This window comes from Sciurus carolinensis, chromosome 5 (genome assembly GCF_902686445.1).
Source record: "Sciurus carolinensis chromosome 5, mSciCar1.2, whole genome shotgun sequence".
Taxonomy (NCBI): Eukaryota; Metazoa; Chordata; class Mammalia; order Rodentia; family Sciuridae; genus Sciurus; species Sciurus carolinensis.
The window spans coordinates 139,384,579-139,400,023 of NC_062217.1; the positions used below are offsets into that span (position 1 = coordinate 139,384,579).

General features: G+C 40.3%; 1 protein-coding gene across 1 annotated transcript in view; it reads left to right on the top strand.

Annotated features, from left to right (window-relative positions):
* Positions 1-15,445, top strand: part of Pcgf5 (polycomb group ring finger 5) — a 109,808-nt gene that overhangs the window by 17,272 nt on the left and 77,091 nt on the right. The gene's annotated exons all lie outside the window — the stretch shown is intronic.

Sequence of the window (15,445 nt, forward strand, 5' to 3'; positions counted from 1 at the left end):
CTTTCGGAAGGACCCTTGTAATACTCAGAAGCTCAGAGTGCTAATGGCAAATTGATGATTTGATTTGCTCAAAAATCATGGACCTTTGTTCAAATGTGAAGTGTTTTGTTATTATTTCAAAGATGATCCTAGAAGCAGAGAAAACACTTTTATATATATTAAAGTTATGGCTAATAACAACTTCTTGGAGACAATAAACCTTAACCAGTGGATTAAAATGAAATATAATCGTGCTGTTAGATTGGAATTCTCTCCTCCACTCCCCACTAGTCAGTCATCAAACAGTCCTTTGATTTTATTTTCTTGATATGATTTTGTCTCCTGCATGGTCACTGCCTTCAGTGAGATGCTTATTATTTGTATTCATATTAATTTCCTCACTGAACCTCCCTACCTCCATCTTTCCTCTTAGATTCTTCTGTCAGAGTCCTTTCTTGTGGAGAATAAGTTAGTGGGTATGGCCGCTCCTTTTGGAGAGCTTAAGAGTGTCATGTAGCACCTTCTGACTTTGCCTACTTTTTCTCCACCCTCATGCCCTATCACTTCCTTGAGTTGAGATTGAGGATTGGGGAGGAAATATTGGAGGTGTGAAGAGAAAGGTAAAGAGGCATGAAGCAGTGGTTTAGGAGAGTGGGAGAGTAAATGGCACTGGGGAAGTGAAGTGTAGTTCCTGGGCAGTGTGAAAGGTCTACTGAGATGGTTGATTGTGGATTTGAGACCAGCCAGTGTGTGGCTGCAGGGGCACAGGGGTAGAGGGCATGAACCTTGTCTTCCCCCAGTGCCTCACCAACCCTTTGCACTTCTCCTCTCTACTTTTGTACAGACTGGGGCTCCATCTGAAACACTTTCCCTACCTTCTTTGCCTGGTGTCCTCTCTTCAGACCTTCTTCCTTCCCCATGGTATTTGGTCATCTCCCTCCATTCTGTCCCCTTTGTCCCATTAGCCAGCCATTGTTATTGCCCGTACTCTGCCACAACAAGCATCTGTTCACATGGGCCCCCACTAGATTGTGAACTCAGCAGGGGTAGGGTGTGATTATTTGAAATTCTTGCTCATAACATGGAGTGTGGCACATACTAGACACAATTAATAAATAATGAGTGAATGAATGAAAGATTCTCAACCCTGTAAAGTGTTGAGACATGTACTTTATGGATTGAGGGTTCAAAATGAATTCTTCTTAGTAATATATGATGTAAAAATTATTATTACTAAATAATTATCTAATTATTATTCTGATCTACCTCTACCAAATATTAAGTTAATAACATCTCTCCAGATATAGGTACAGTTGTGTAGATGTATATATATATATATATATATATACATACATATATATATATATATATATATACATACATACAGATCTGCATAAAAATGGAGAGAAATTAAAAAGATAAAAGGGTATTCATAAATATTAGATATCTGGGATAACAGACTTCAAGGAAGCCTGCACACTGTACATGGTTTAGCTGTTATCTTTCAGATAGGCTTCCTTGGCTAGGAGGAAGCATGTCAGCCAGTTTTGAACACACCTATATTTTCAAGTTGCCTTGAAGGTATAAGTGTAAAAATGTAGTTGGAAAGGTTTTCTTCAATCATGTGGAAATACATGGAATTTTAACTGCTAGACAATTTAATATCATTTATAAATTAAAAACACATAAATTAACATGTGCCATTTGTCCTGGAACATCTTAGTTTATTTTGTCTACTATAACAGAATGCCATAAACTGGTGGCTTATAAACAACAAAAAATCATTTCTCACAGTTCTAAAGACTGGGAATATCAAGATGAAGGTGCAGGCAGCTTCATATCTGGTAGGGACCCACTTCTGGTTTCTAGATGACTCCCCGTGGCTGTATCTTTATGTGATAAGGAGTGACTGGTGGATTCTGCGCTCTCCTTTATAAAGGCACCAATCTCAATTGTGCCCTCATGAGGCAATCACCTTCCAAAGGCCTCACCTCCTAATGCCATCACCTTAGGGGTTTGTATTTCAATGTATGAATTTGGAGGGAAACACAAATATTCAAACTAAAACAGACATAATAATGTGACTCACATATTTCTTAGGAGGGAAAAGACTTGGATCCTGGTTATGGTGGGTTACTAAAGGTTTCTGGTGTCAGACAATCTGCCCTGCCTCTCTCAGCTTTAGTTTCTCCATGTATAAAACATGAGGTTTGGTCTAAATTACGACCAAGGTCATTTTGAATCATCTGTGATTCTGGAAAGTTATGAAACACAGCCTGTAACCATGGTGAGGAAAGTTGATTGGTGGCTCCAAAAATAGACTTATTTTCTCCTTCTGTATAACATTGATGCTCTCCCATTGAGTAAGTCACTCTGTGTATCTTGCCTTAATAAAACAATTTCTTGATTTCTTTTTATGCCAGCTGCTCAAAAGTGAATGGAAGACTGTCTGAAGAAATACCAAACAAATGAGCCCTTGCCTCGTGTTTTGTATGTGGATCAGAATTATTGTGCTGTTTTTCATTTCTGTCATAGGTATTCAAAAAAGCAGAAGGTGGTGATTTGCTAAATTTAGAAACTATTTCACGTCAGTTCCTGCTGTCATTTGTGTTTGTATGAGAACCCCATTCAAAATATATCTTATTTATCCTTCTCTTAAAATATACTTTCTTTCATTATTGCCTTTCTGCTGGCAGAAAGTCCATATCTATAAATACTTACAGATTTTTGTCAAGATCCTTGCTTTGGTAGTTATTTTTCTCTATTAACCTATAGGTAATCTAGTTAGACACCATCATATTTTGCCCCTTAAGCGCTTTGACTTCTCAGTGTGTCGCATCCTAATCTTGTCTTTGATGCAGTGATATCCTAAATGGTCCTCTGAAAATTACTCAGGTTCCAGGGTCTGTGGTCCTGCTCCTTGGTAATTGTCCCTGCTCCAGAAATGTCCCATCTGAAGTGAGATGTCTTGTCTTGGTTGGAACAAGTATCAGGCTGGTAGGCACTGTCTTCCTGTCTGCAATCATCCATGCTGGATCCAGCCCTCTGACGTAGAAAATCAGCTCATTGAATGAACATTTTCAATGCCTAAAGAAAAAAAAACAAATTTAATTTTCACTTTCTTTATTCTGTAATAATCTGTATTCAAAGTATCACATCACTGACCAGCTACGTGAAAATAGGCAAGTTGCTTACCCTTTCTCAGCCTCACTTTCCTCCTCAATAAAGCTTGGATTTTATTTCTAGAAAGTCTTTCTCTCTAAAATTGTCTCCCTCCCTTTCTTTCTCCTTTTTATTTTTTTCTATATAGCTTTGTCATCCTCTCTCTAGCCTTAAACTAGCTGGGTTTCTGTACACTTTGAGACCAGATTAACAACTCATTTTGTTTTGCTTGCATACCTGCAGAATAGTACAAAAATAAAGCATTCATATTTTTTTTTTAGAATTTATGATTAAACGCATTTTCCCCAGTGAGCATTTCTGTGAGTCTTTATTAATGAGAATTAAATTGGTTAGACACTACTGACCACAGCTCTGGGGAAATACTGAGAGAGCAGTTCTTTGATATTTACCAATCTTGCTCATCGTCAGTCAGGGATCTTTGATCTAATTAGCATTTTCAAACTGTTGAAATTAAAGGGAAAATTCTATGGAAATGGGGTTGGAAAATGTTCTAGAAATAAGTTCTCATTCACTCATTCAAGAAATAACTATTGAACTGCCTATAGGGAGTCTTTGGCTATCAATGTATAAAATAAAGATCCTTGACTTAATGGAGTTAATTTTCTACCAGGAGAAGACAGACAATAATCAATAAGCATAATAAGTATGTTATATGTTTTGTTTGAAGATGCTAAGAACTATGGGCAAATGAAAAAATTGAGTAAGAAAAGGGGAATCGAAGGTGGGCAGGGCATGGAGACTGGGTTGTAGTGTAAATAAATACCATGATCAGGAGACAGGGTGTGATAGGTAGTATGACCCCCCCACCAAAAGAGGTCCATGCTCTAATTCCTGAGACCTAAAAATTGATTATACTGCATGACTAACGGGACTTTCCAGCTTTAATTAAGCTTCCATACCTTTATGGAGATGTTTCTGTATTATCAAAGTGGCCCAATTGAATCAATGTGTCCTTAAAAGTGGCGAGATCATACTGGGTGTACTCTGGGAGAGGCGGCAGAAGTTGGAGTGAGTCAGAATGTGGGACTCTACCTGCCAGTGCTGAGGGGGCCACGTGGAAAGCATGAGAAAGAAAGGGACCAGCCTTGAGCAAAGATCAGCCTCCCAATGATAGCCAGCAAGGAACTGGGGCCTCAATCCTGTAGCCGGGAGAAACTGAATCCAGCTAACAGCTGGAAAGAGATTCATCCCTAGAACTCCAAAAAGGAATGAATTCCTGCTAACATCTTGATTTTGGCCTTGGAAGACTCGAAGCAGAGGACCCACCTGATCTGCAGTGTACCCAGACTTCTAACCTGCAGAACTGGGAGAGAATAAACGAGTGTTGCTTGAAGCCGCTTTATTGTGGTAATTGGTCATGGCAGCAATAGAAAACTAATCCAGAGCGGAAGGGAGTTAGCCAAGCTGGTGGTATTGGGGAAAGAGTATTCTAGGCAAAGAGAACAGTAAGAGCCAAGTCCTAAGGTGAAGTACACCTGAGTGTTAGAGGTGCAGCCAGGCAACCAGTGTGACTGGAATAGAGAGAACAAGGGGATTAGTAGGAGATGAGGTTAGAAAAGGAATTTGGTGGAGGGTGGAGACCATGAAGGGCTTTGGCTTTTATCTAAATGAAATAGGGAGGTGCTGTACATTTTGATCAGAGAAGCAATATGACTTACTTCATTTAAAAAAGGATCACACTGGCTGCTCTGAAAATAGCCTCTAAGGGAGAAGGGGAGAAACTTGAAGGAATCCTGACACAAGATATAGTGGTGGTGCAGACCAGAAAGAGTGGAGAGGGTGAGAAATGGTCAGTCTTGATATTTTTTGAATATAGTGTCTATTTCTTTGTGACTTAGATGTGTATGTGAGAGAAAATCCAAAAATTATTCCACAGATTTAGGCTTGAATAGCTGGAGAGATGGGATTGTCAGCTAAGATACAGAAAGCTGCAAATGGAAAGACCTGTTGTTTATGGAGAGCTGGAAGTTAGTTTGGACATAGTACGAGATGTCTGTTAGACATCCAGTTGGAGATAGAGTTTTGTAGGCTGAGTATTGTCTCCCAGAGATGTCCACATCCTTCCTAGTCCCCATAACCTGTGAATATGTCACCTTAGGTAGTAAGAGGGACTTTGCAAACATGAATAAATTAACCTTGAGCTGGCAGAATTATGCTGGACTATCTGAATGAGCCCAATATATTCAGGAGTCCCTGTAAGTAGAGAACCTTTCCCATGGTGTTGAGAAGCCAATGTGGTCAGAGAGAAGCAATGTTGCTGACTTTGAACATGGAAGAAGGAGGCCATGGGCCAAGGAATGTAGGTGGCCTTTACAAAGTGGAACTGGCAAGGAAATGAATTCTTAGAAATGACTAATAGATATGTTAGGGAGGCTATTCACTGTTAATCCACTTGCTCCTGTCCATTACTAGTCAAGTGTTTCCCCATAGAATGTTAAGTCCATCACAGGACTGTGCATGGTTCAGAGCATCCCTCCAGATATCCCCATGGTGGTAGCAGAGCAAGGCCATAAGAGATTAAGGTGTAGTTGAAGTGAGACGCCTATCAGCAGGGCTGGAGTGAAAAGGTCCACCAAGAGTTGTGAAGTGGTTCATAAGTGTCCAGTATCAAAATTTATTGGTTACCGAAATCTATGCTAAAATTTATTATAACACAACATAATCAGACCTGAATTTTGATATATAAAGTTCAAATTCTGATTTTCTTAGATTTCCTAGTCTGAACTAGGGATGTTGCTTAGAGGTAGTGTGCTTGCCTAGCATGTGGAAGGCCCTGAATTCAATCCTCAGTATAAAAACAAAATACAAAAAATCCTAAGCAAAGCACATGGGCATATACATTGAAACAGCTGAGCAACCGCAGCTTGATGGAAACTCAGTTGCATGCCTCTTCCCACCCCAGGGACTTTGCACTTATGCCTTCTTGGTCTTTTGTTCAACTCTTTATGTGGCTTCACATTCAAGCAGGTTTCAGCAGAAATGATAACATCCTTAGATTTTCCTTGCTACCCTAATAGAATATCCCATCCACCCTTGACATATTCTCACCCAGCTCCTTCCCATTGCTCTGATGTATTTTTCATTATTTCAGAGAGTGACAAAAGTGATTTGTCCATTACTTATGTGTTTATCGTCCATCTCCTTCCACGTTTATGTACATCTTACAGCTTCATAAGGGCAACTTGACAGTAGTATCCCCAGCACCCGGTGAAAGGAGCCAGGTCCATACTTTTTGACTACATGGTTTTCATAATTCACCTTCTTTCTTCACTTTTTTCCTGGTGCCTGGTTTCATCCCATCCGATGAAGTCATTTACTAGATGAGGAACTGCTGAGACACTGAGAATCTCTGGAAGACAAGTTACAGTCCCTCCCCTCAAGTCTCACAGTCTGTAGGGGACCTTCCAGGTTCTTTTTATCCTGTGCATGTGGAAGCCACTCACGTCTTTTTTTAAAATCAGAGAACATGATATGGTCTCTATGTTAGAAGTAACAGGGGAGTCAATTAATGGCAGTGTCCTGGTTGTCTGATGCTGAGTGACAAACCACCCCAAAACCTAGTGACTTACAATGACAGTAATCATTTCTTATCTCTCTCAGTTTCTGAAGTCAGGAATCTGGCATTCAGTGGACCGTGCGGCCTATTCTCTTTCCAAGCGGCATCTGTAGGGGTGGGGTGGGGTGGGAGCTCAATGACTGGAAGCTGGAATCCTCTGAAGGCTTGCTCATATGTCTGGTAGGTGGTTTGAGATACCAGGGCTGCTTGGGCAAGTCCATCACTGTGTGACCTCTCTGTGACATGTTATTTTCCAAGGATGGCTGCATCACCATGTGTCTGTGGAAAACAAAATCTCTGCAGGCAATCTTAACATCACAATAGCTACTGGCATTGTTGAGGCTTACCGTGGTCCAGGCAGTGCTAAGTGGTATGCATGTATTCTGTTATTTTACTCTTTACACATCTGTAAGGTAGCCACTTCTTTTTTTTTTTTTTTTTTTCTTTCATTGAAGCAGTAGAGACTAGGTGAGGTTATGTGACTGGTGTATGCTCCCAAAGGACTTCAGAACTTAGTGGTGAAAGGGCTAATGATGGAAGATGTGTGGGAGCCTTGCTTCCAGAGGAGAAGCGGAAGCACGGATCTGCTCCTGACCCCTCCGTCAGCAGTCCCTCCACTCCATGTGGCCTCCTTTCTCTTTCCTCCAGTATCCGTTTATCTTCATTTTCTCCAATTACATTCCACTAATGTTTTTCCTACTCCTTTTTTCCCCCTTTGAAAATATAAATCACTCTAGTTGTGTTTTTGAGACTGAGGACTGATGTGGAAATATGTCAAGAAAAAGCATCCAAAGTGATTTTTGAAAATCTTTTAGGACAATAAATATTGCTATATTGAAAACTTTTATATAGAAGAGGGACACATTTCCTTTTATCAGTGAATCCCAAACTTTTTTGCAACCAGAGGTCACTTTTGAGAAGGACCTATATCAGTGATTTTCAGAGGAGGGTCCTCACCCTGATAGAGGGAGACCAGTGTACTTTGTAGGTGCTCCCCACCCTTACCCCACACCCCACAGGTTTCTTCATTCCTTCTTGAGAATCACTGGCCAATCCCACCAGAAAGGTAGTAACTGCAGACTCTTGTTCATTTTCAACCTTAGCCCTGAACCTCTTTAGATACTACCGTTTGGCATATGTTTAATGAACTGATTCCATAAATGTGCAGCCTCCTGGACTGCTGATGCTTCTGTGTTTTCCCCTGAATCTTGGCATCTGGTTTTTAGAAGTTAGAAACGTATCTGGTGTTTAGGGCCTCTCCTAAGTGCCTGAAAGAGATGACAAGTAAGTATTTGTTGTGATGTCCTCATGACAGCGATCTAAACACAGACAGACCTGCCAAGGATGCAAGAACAATGCTCCTTGTCTGGTTTTGTATTGCTATTTAGGAAAGAGCTCAGGCTCTTCTCAAGATGATCTGAGGATTCATTCAATAAATATTGATTATCTGCTAAGCGCAAGACACTGGGGGAATGAATCTGCACAGGATACACAACAGACCCAAAATATCTGCCCTCACAGAGCTTAAATTCTCATTGAGATAGTGAGTAAATACAGAACATGTGTAATTTGTCTGTGGTTAGAATACCGTGGACAGAAATTAGTCCCAAGGAGGGGAAGAAGAGGGTCAGATATGTCTTTCTACCCAATTATGCCACATGACTTCCCATCTTCTCCAAGTGGAATCCCAGAAGGCCCTATGTGATCCAGCCCCATCTCCCCCACCTCAGCCCCTGCTGCTTGTTCTCAGCTACACTGGCCTCCTTGCTGGAGAAACCTTGGGCCTCAGTATTGTTCCTGCTACTGCCATTTTCCTTTCTCTCTGAATAGCCACTCCTCCTTCAGATTAACTGAGACAAATTCCCTTACCTCTTTTTATCTTCTTGGCTATGACTTTGCTGACCACCTTATTTTCTATTTCAGTCTCCCTCCTTATCTACCCCAGCACCTCTGCTGTCCTGGAGGTCACAGCCCAGCAGAGGAGGCAACCAGATGTCACCTGTGGGCACAACCATGAGCAGAGCAACTTCACTGGCACCTGCAGGTTGGAGAGCCCAAGTTCATCTCTGTCCTTCAGTACTGTTGGGAAAGTTCTCATTAAATGCTCTGCCTAGTGGTAGCACAGTGGGAATCTCCACAGCCTCTGCAGTAGCACTGATTCAGCCCTGAACTTACCTAGCGGGAATTCCCAGCATGACATTTACTCTTGTCACACCATGGGCCCATACTCTTTTGGATTGGATGTACTTACTTGCATTTGAAGGCCCTCCTTCAGAAGGATGATTCTACCCTGAGTTTGGGCGGAGTGTGTTCTGCCTGGTTAGTCCCTCCTCAGCCAGGCCATTCTTGTTCTTCTCTGAGATGTTTCTCTTTCATCACCCTCTGTGGCTGCCTCTTTGTTGTTCTCAGCTTTCAGTTTCACTGGCTGGGCTGACCTTTTATGTATTTCTTGTTTTTGTTCAGAAACTGAAACTGCATCTCATACATAACTGACTGGCATCTGGTTCATTCCCATTTTATTAAAACTGTAGCTTCTTTTTCCTTGTATGTACCACTTCTTGGTCTGACAGCATTAAAAGGAATACCCCTGTTTCCATAGGAAGACCTCCACAGTGCACAATTTGTGTGACGTTAATAAAAAAAATTTAAAACGTAGTTGCCACACGTTGGGTAACCTAGGAAGCAGATTCTGAGGTGGGCATCTACATGCAAGAAGGGTGGGAAGGAAGCCAGGAGGGCAGAAGTGAAGTTGAGCTGGGGTGCCAGCCCCATGGGGAGCTCTGGAGTTTGAGTGGGGCTCTTCAGAGTTGTCTTGACTTTGGCTGAGATGGTGAGACCTTTAAATCCCGTGTCCCTCAGTTATTGCATGTTGGCTACCATGGGAAAGTGACCTCTTCAACTGAGGCCATTCCTGCATAGGCCAGCGGCACCCTGGCAAGTATAATATAAAGACCCATGGTGGTGGTGGTGGGGTCTTCTTCAGTATCTCCCAGCATCTTTTGCATTATTGTAGTTGAAATTCTGCTTCAACTCCAAGACATGACACAGCATTTGAGCTAAGAAGTAACCTTGTGGCAACTTTAATTTAATATTGAAATCATAGAATATCAGAGTCCAAAAAGGCCATTGAGATCATCTTTGCAGCCCTCTTATTTGACAGAAGGAAAAGTGAAGTGATAAAAGAAGGGAAATACTCAGTGTGTTTCCCAGACATGGACCCTGAGGCAAAGATTTGAGTAGGTAAGTTTATTTGAAAGCTTCTTCCCAGAAATGTCATCAGGGAAGTAGGAAAGGGGGACCAGAAGGACCAGAAAAGAAAGAAGTCAATAAAGGGTGTGTTCCCAATAAATTACTGTTGAAGGCAGCTGGAACTCAGTCTCTTCAGGGACCCCCAGGCATTAGTCTTACACAATTCAGAGTTGTCCTACAGAGAGGGCAAGGAAACAGGGACATTGCCCATCACTGCCCATCCATCCTTGACGGAGAGCTGTTTCCTGGAGGCATTAACTTCCCTACATTTTCACCTCACTCTCTAAGGGGGCCTAGCCTGTTCCCAGAGATAGAATAAAAACCACAGGTGGCCAGACGCTATGGAGCACACCTGCTCAGGAGCAGAAGAATCTGAGGCAGAAGGATCGTGAGTTCAAAGCCAGTCTCAGCAACAGCAAGGTACTAAGCAACTCAGTGAGACCTTGTCTCTAAATAAAATACAAAATAGGACTGGGGATGTGGCTCAATGGCTGAGTTCAATCCCCGGTACCAAAAAAAAAAAAAAAAAAAAAAAAAAAAAAAAAAATAAGTCCAGGTGTCCAAGAGAGCTGCCTTCAGCAAGTGAAGGTGAGCCGTTGAAGAAAGGGGCTTAGGGGGATGGCAGCACCTGCTTCAGGGATTGTCCCAAACTAGGAACTCAGGTATTCTGACTATTGGCCAGGGCTCTTCCCAAAACAGTTCTAAGGAATCCAGAGAAGAGAGTGAGGGTATAGAAGGAGCAGGGGATGTAGCCCCTGTTTGAGAAACAGTCTGACTGGAGGGTCACATAGTCATTCATGTCTGAAAGAAGAGGAGAAGATATGTAAGCATTACAGCAGCACGAGTGGATGCCATTGTGATAAAAACTGTGCACTGCATTTGTTACTGTGCTGCTGTAAAGGGCTGCTCGTTCATTTTTTTGTTTTTAAGAGATTTAGTCTTAAGGAGTCTCAGTGGGAATTTGAGTGTGATTGACATGGATGAGAGGCAGGATAGCATCCTGGTGAAGAACTAGAGGTCTCTGGAATGTGCTGACACATTCTTCATCCTATCTCCATGACCTTGTGGTCATTGGGCAGAGTGTAAATTAAACCCTTGGTCTCCTTCTCTATAAAATGGGATCACTAATTAGAGCCCAGTCGCGAGGGTGTTGAGAGCACTCCATGGAGTAATTGATGTAAAAATATTTAACCTAGAGCTTGCCATGTAGGAGTTTGGTGAACATCAGCAGTGGTAGTGATTATTGTTGACAGCGGGGAGTGGAAAGGGAGGCTCAGGTGAGAGGATGGCCAGGGCTTGGGTAGGCAAGAGATTCAAGAAGCACCAGGAGGAATGCTCTGAAGTGCAACTCCTGAAATGCTGGGGAAGCAATGGGGGAGGCTTCAAGTTGAGACCACGCTTAGACCACGCTCTTATGGGAGCCTAGCTTCCATCAAAGCAAACCCTGTGGGGAAACCCAATATGTAAAATGCATAAACAGAACTACTCATTTGAAAATGGAATGGGGAACCAGGGTCTTATCTTCTCCTTTCCTCATTCGACCACCCACAGCCCCAGAGGGAATTCTGAGAAACCCCAAGGCTACAAGAACAAAAACAATTTCTAAAGGAGAAGAAGAAGAAGGGGAAAAAAAAAAAAAAAAAAAAAAACTGTAACACCTTATTTGTTCTGAATTGAGTTAGTTTTCCAGAGAAATACTTTTTTTAGAAACTCTTCTTGGATTAAATTTTGCTGGTGTTGTTTTTTTACCTTCTTAATAAGTCTGAGTGAAAACCTTTAAATCTGTACTTGATGATTTTTTGTTTATACTAATGAACATTTGGTTACAGTTCTGTGCTTTAGGATGGTGCTCTCCAACCTCTGAGGTTCTGAAGAGTTGGGACTGTTGGCTGGTAGGAATTGTTACAAGCAGCAGCTTGGTATCAGGGGAAGCTCCTGAATGTGGGAGCCACACTGTCCAGGCTGTATCCTAGCCCTGTATCTTACTAGCCTTACCCTCTATCTTCCTCAATTTCTGCTGCACATTGGGAACAATAATCATATTTACCAAAAAGAGTTCTGTTGAGAAACATTAAATAAGTTTTTGATATGTTCATTACTTAAATAAAGCCCTACATATAAAAAGTCCTTTACCAGTGTGATGATGATGATGATGATGATGATGACGATGACATAGTATTTGGGTTTTTGTTTATTTGTATTGTAACTTTATTTTATATATTTATTTGTTTTATGTGGTGCTGAGGATGGAACCCAGTGCTTCACATGTGCTAGGCAAGCGCTCTGCCACTGAGCCACAGTCCCAGCCCAAGTATCTGGTTTCTTAAATAGTTTTCCTCTCTTCTTTGTTGTAGCATAGTGGTTAAGCCTGTAGAACTCTGAAACTAACTAACCTGGATTTGAATCCCACCACCACTGTGATCTTGGGAAAAGTTAATGTAATTCTCTCTGATTCAGTTTATTCATCAAAAGAATGTGACTAATAATACAAACTAGTTCACATGGTTTTTATGAAGATTAAATAGTGTAAAATTTGTAAAGCCCTTATTAGCACAGTATCTGGCACATAGGGAGTGATCACTGTATAGTAGCCATCATTCTCATTAATTATTAAGAGTTCAAATGTAATATGTAGTACAGAACCAGGAGTTTTTACTGTATTGGATTCCTTAGAAACCTTTGAAAAGTTTCTTTTTGTTACTTACTTTTTTTTAGTTAATAGAGGCGATTAACTTGTTGATCTTAAATAGTAAGTGTTTTTAGTGTGCTTCTTAATGTTGGGACAAAGGGTAGGTGTGTGGAGAGATTAACCATTTTTGCTATATAATATGATGCTTATCATCAAACTATGACTCCAAATTTCAGATGTATTTATGTTGAAAGCGTTAGATCATTTAAAAGGTTGGCATGATTAGCATTCATACCAGGGGATTTTTTTTCAAAGGAAAAAAAACAATAAGGAAGTGTGTTGGTGGAAGTGACTAGAAGCAACACAAGGTAGGCAGCAAATTTTCTGATGCATCAAAAAATAAAAAGGCCAAATGTGTGATAAAAAGCAAGAAAGCAAACCACCACCACCAGCAGCAGCAGCAGCAATAATAAACTGATTTTGTAGACTTGGGGAAAAGGGGAAGTTCAGCCCCCATCTCCCAGCATATCCCTTGGTACTAAGCATGTTAAAGGTTAAATCATACTGACCTACATATGAGGGTTTTGTAGAATTGTCTAACCACGGGGCATGAGGCACAAGAATTTTTGTGTGTTCTTTCAGGGTTACCTGGAACACTGTCAGAATTCCTAGACAAGAATTACCTAATTCTCTAGGGAAATATACCTTCATTTCTCTTACTTATTGATGAGTTAGTAAGACCCAGATTCTGCAAAGTTAAATGTGAATTTGTAGTTTGATAACTAGCAAGTGATTTCTATCTGATAGTGAAGGTACCCACCACAGGTTATAGTTTTATTGTCCTGTGGGACATTAGCTAGTTTTTGTGACTAAAGTAGAAATCTTATTTCAGCATTCTGTCACTGACTGTATATATTTCTGTCTGTCCTATACTCCACTGTACCAGATGTACCATCCTGCTGGTTTCCTCATTTAGGAATTAAATAAGTTTTGAACACAATTCAATATATATTTGTATAAAAGTCATGTTTTTAATTTTCCTGAAAACTATATCTGACAAACCAATTGCCTATTTATAGAAATTTCCTATTTTCTGCTTTTTGTTTGCTTTCCATTATAATTTTGAAATTGAAATAAGTCTTTTATTCTTTTAGTGTAGGTATTCTTTGAACAACAGAAACAAGTATAGGTAGTCAGAAGTTTTAACCTTTTGGTTTTAGCCTCTTTAATTTTTGTGAACCTAATGATCTAAGTTAAGACCCACATCTCTGAAATAAATATTATGTCAGTGTAAGCTATTGTAACATTTTAATGCAGTTTTCATAATGTATTTGTGCAACTAGTTGTCATTTACGGTTGTTGAGTTTGTGAAGCATGACACCACAAAACTGTAAAAATGTTTCAATTCACATAACCAGAACTACAAATGAGGTAGTAATAAAATTTAAGAGTACATGTTTTTGAATATTACTTGCTTTTATAAAGATGAAGTTTTTCAGATTTATGAATAGAATGTCTAATTTGCATACTTTGCCCATTCTTTACTCTGAATAAAATCTTCCAATAAACCTTGCAGTATGGAAGAGGGCCAGCTGTTAAAGACATCTTATACAGGATTCCAGCATTGGGTAATAAATTGAACTTAGGACCTTAGGTCAGATTGTTGATGATTGTCATGTAAAACTTTATATTAGTCCCATCTCCTTTTTTTGAGAAGTTTGTGCTCCATTATCTGTTTTAGATACTTTAAAAAAATTAATTGTTCTAATTTGTTAAACATGACAGCAAAATACATTTATCCATTTTGATAAATCATACATAAATGGAGTATAATTTCTCATTTTTCCGATTATACATTTTGTGGGATCACATTGGTAACTAATGTTTACCTAGCAGATATTGATTTGACTTAATTAATATTTAATTCTTCTAGAACCTCCTCAAAGACAGGGTCATGTTTATATTCACTATTGTGCTCCAGGCACCTGGCGTAGTTCCTCATAGATGGTAGGTGCTCATCAAAATAGTTGTGGGATGATTGAATGACTGCATGCCACTTTCACTCCGTTGCAGAACAAGGAATGCATTTAAAAGAACTTGATAACAGAGCAGGGTGCACACCTGTAATCCCAGTGACTCTGGAGGTTGAGGCAGGGGTAGTCTCAAGTTTGGGACCACCTTCAGTGATTTAGCAATACCCTGTTTCAAAATAAAAATAAAAAGATCTGGGAATGTAGCTCAGGGTAGTGTGGCCCTGGGTTCAATCCCCAGTACCTACCAACAAAGAAAAAGAAAAAGAAAAAAAAAAAAAACTTGAGTATTTCAAATGCTGCAAATGCTGAATATGATTGTATGTTTTATCCAGTTCTTCGCTAAGCTCCTAGAATCATAGAAATACAGAACATCCTTTTTTATTAGTATATAATAATCATACATAATAATGAGATTCATTGTGCCGTATTTGTACACGCACATCACATCATTTCATCATTCCCCATTACCTCTGCTTTCCCCCCTTTCCTTTTTCTATTCAACTGGTTCAGGTAGTGGGGAAATTTCTACTATTATTATTTTTTAATTAGTGCATTATAATTATAGATAAAAGCAAAATTCATTGTGGTGTATTCATACATGGACTTAGTGTGATTTGGTAGATTTTATTCCCCAGTACTTCCCCACCCACTCCTCTCCTTTCTTCCTCTCTATCCCCTTCCTGTACTCTGTTAGATTCCCTGTTGTTTTCATGAGATCCCCTTTTTATTCCTTCTCTCTCTCTCTCTCTCCTTCTCCCTCCCACCCTTCCTCCCCCCTCCCTCCCTCCCACTCTCCCCACTTCTCCCCCCCCCCCC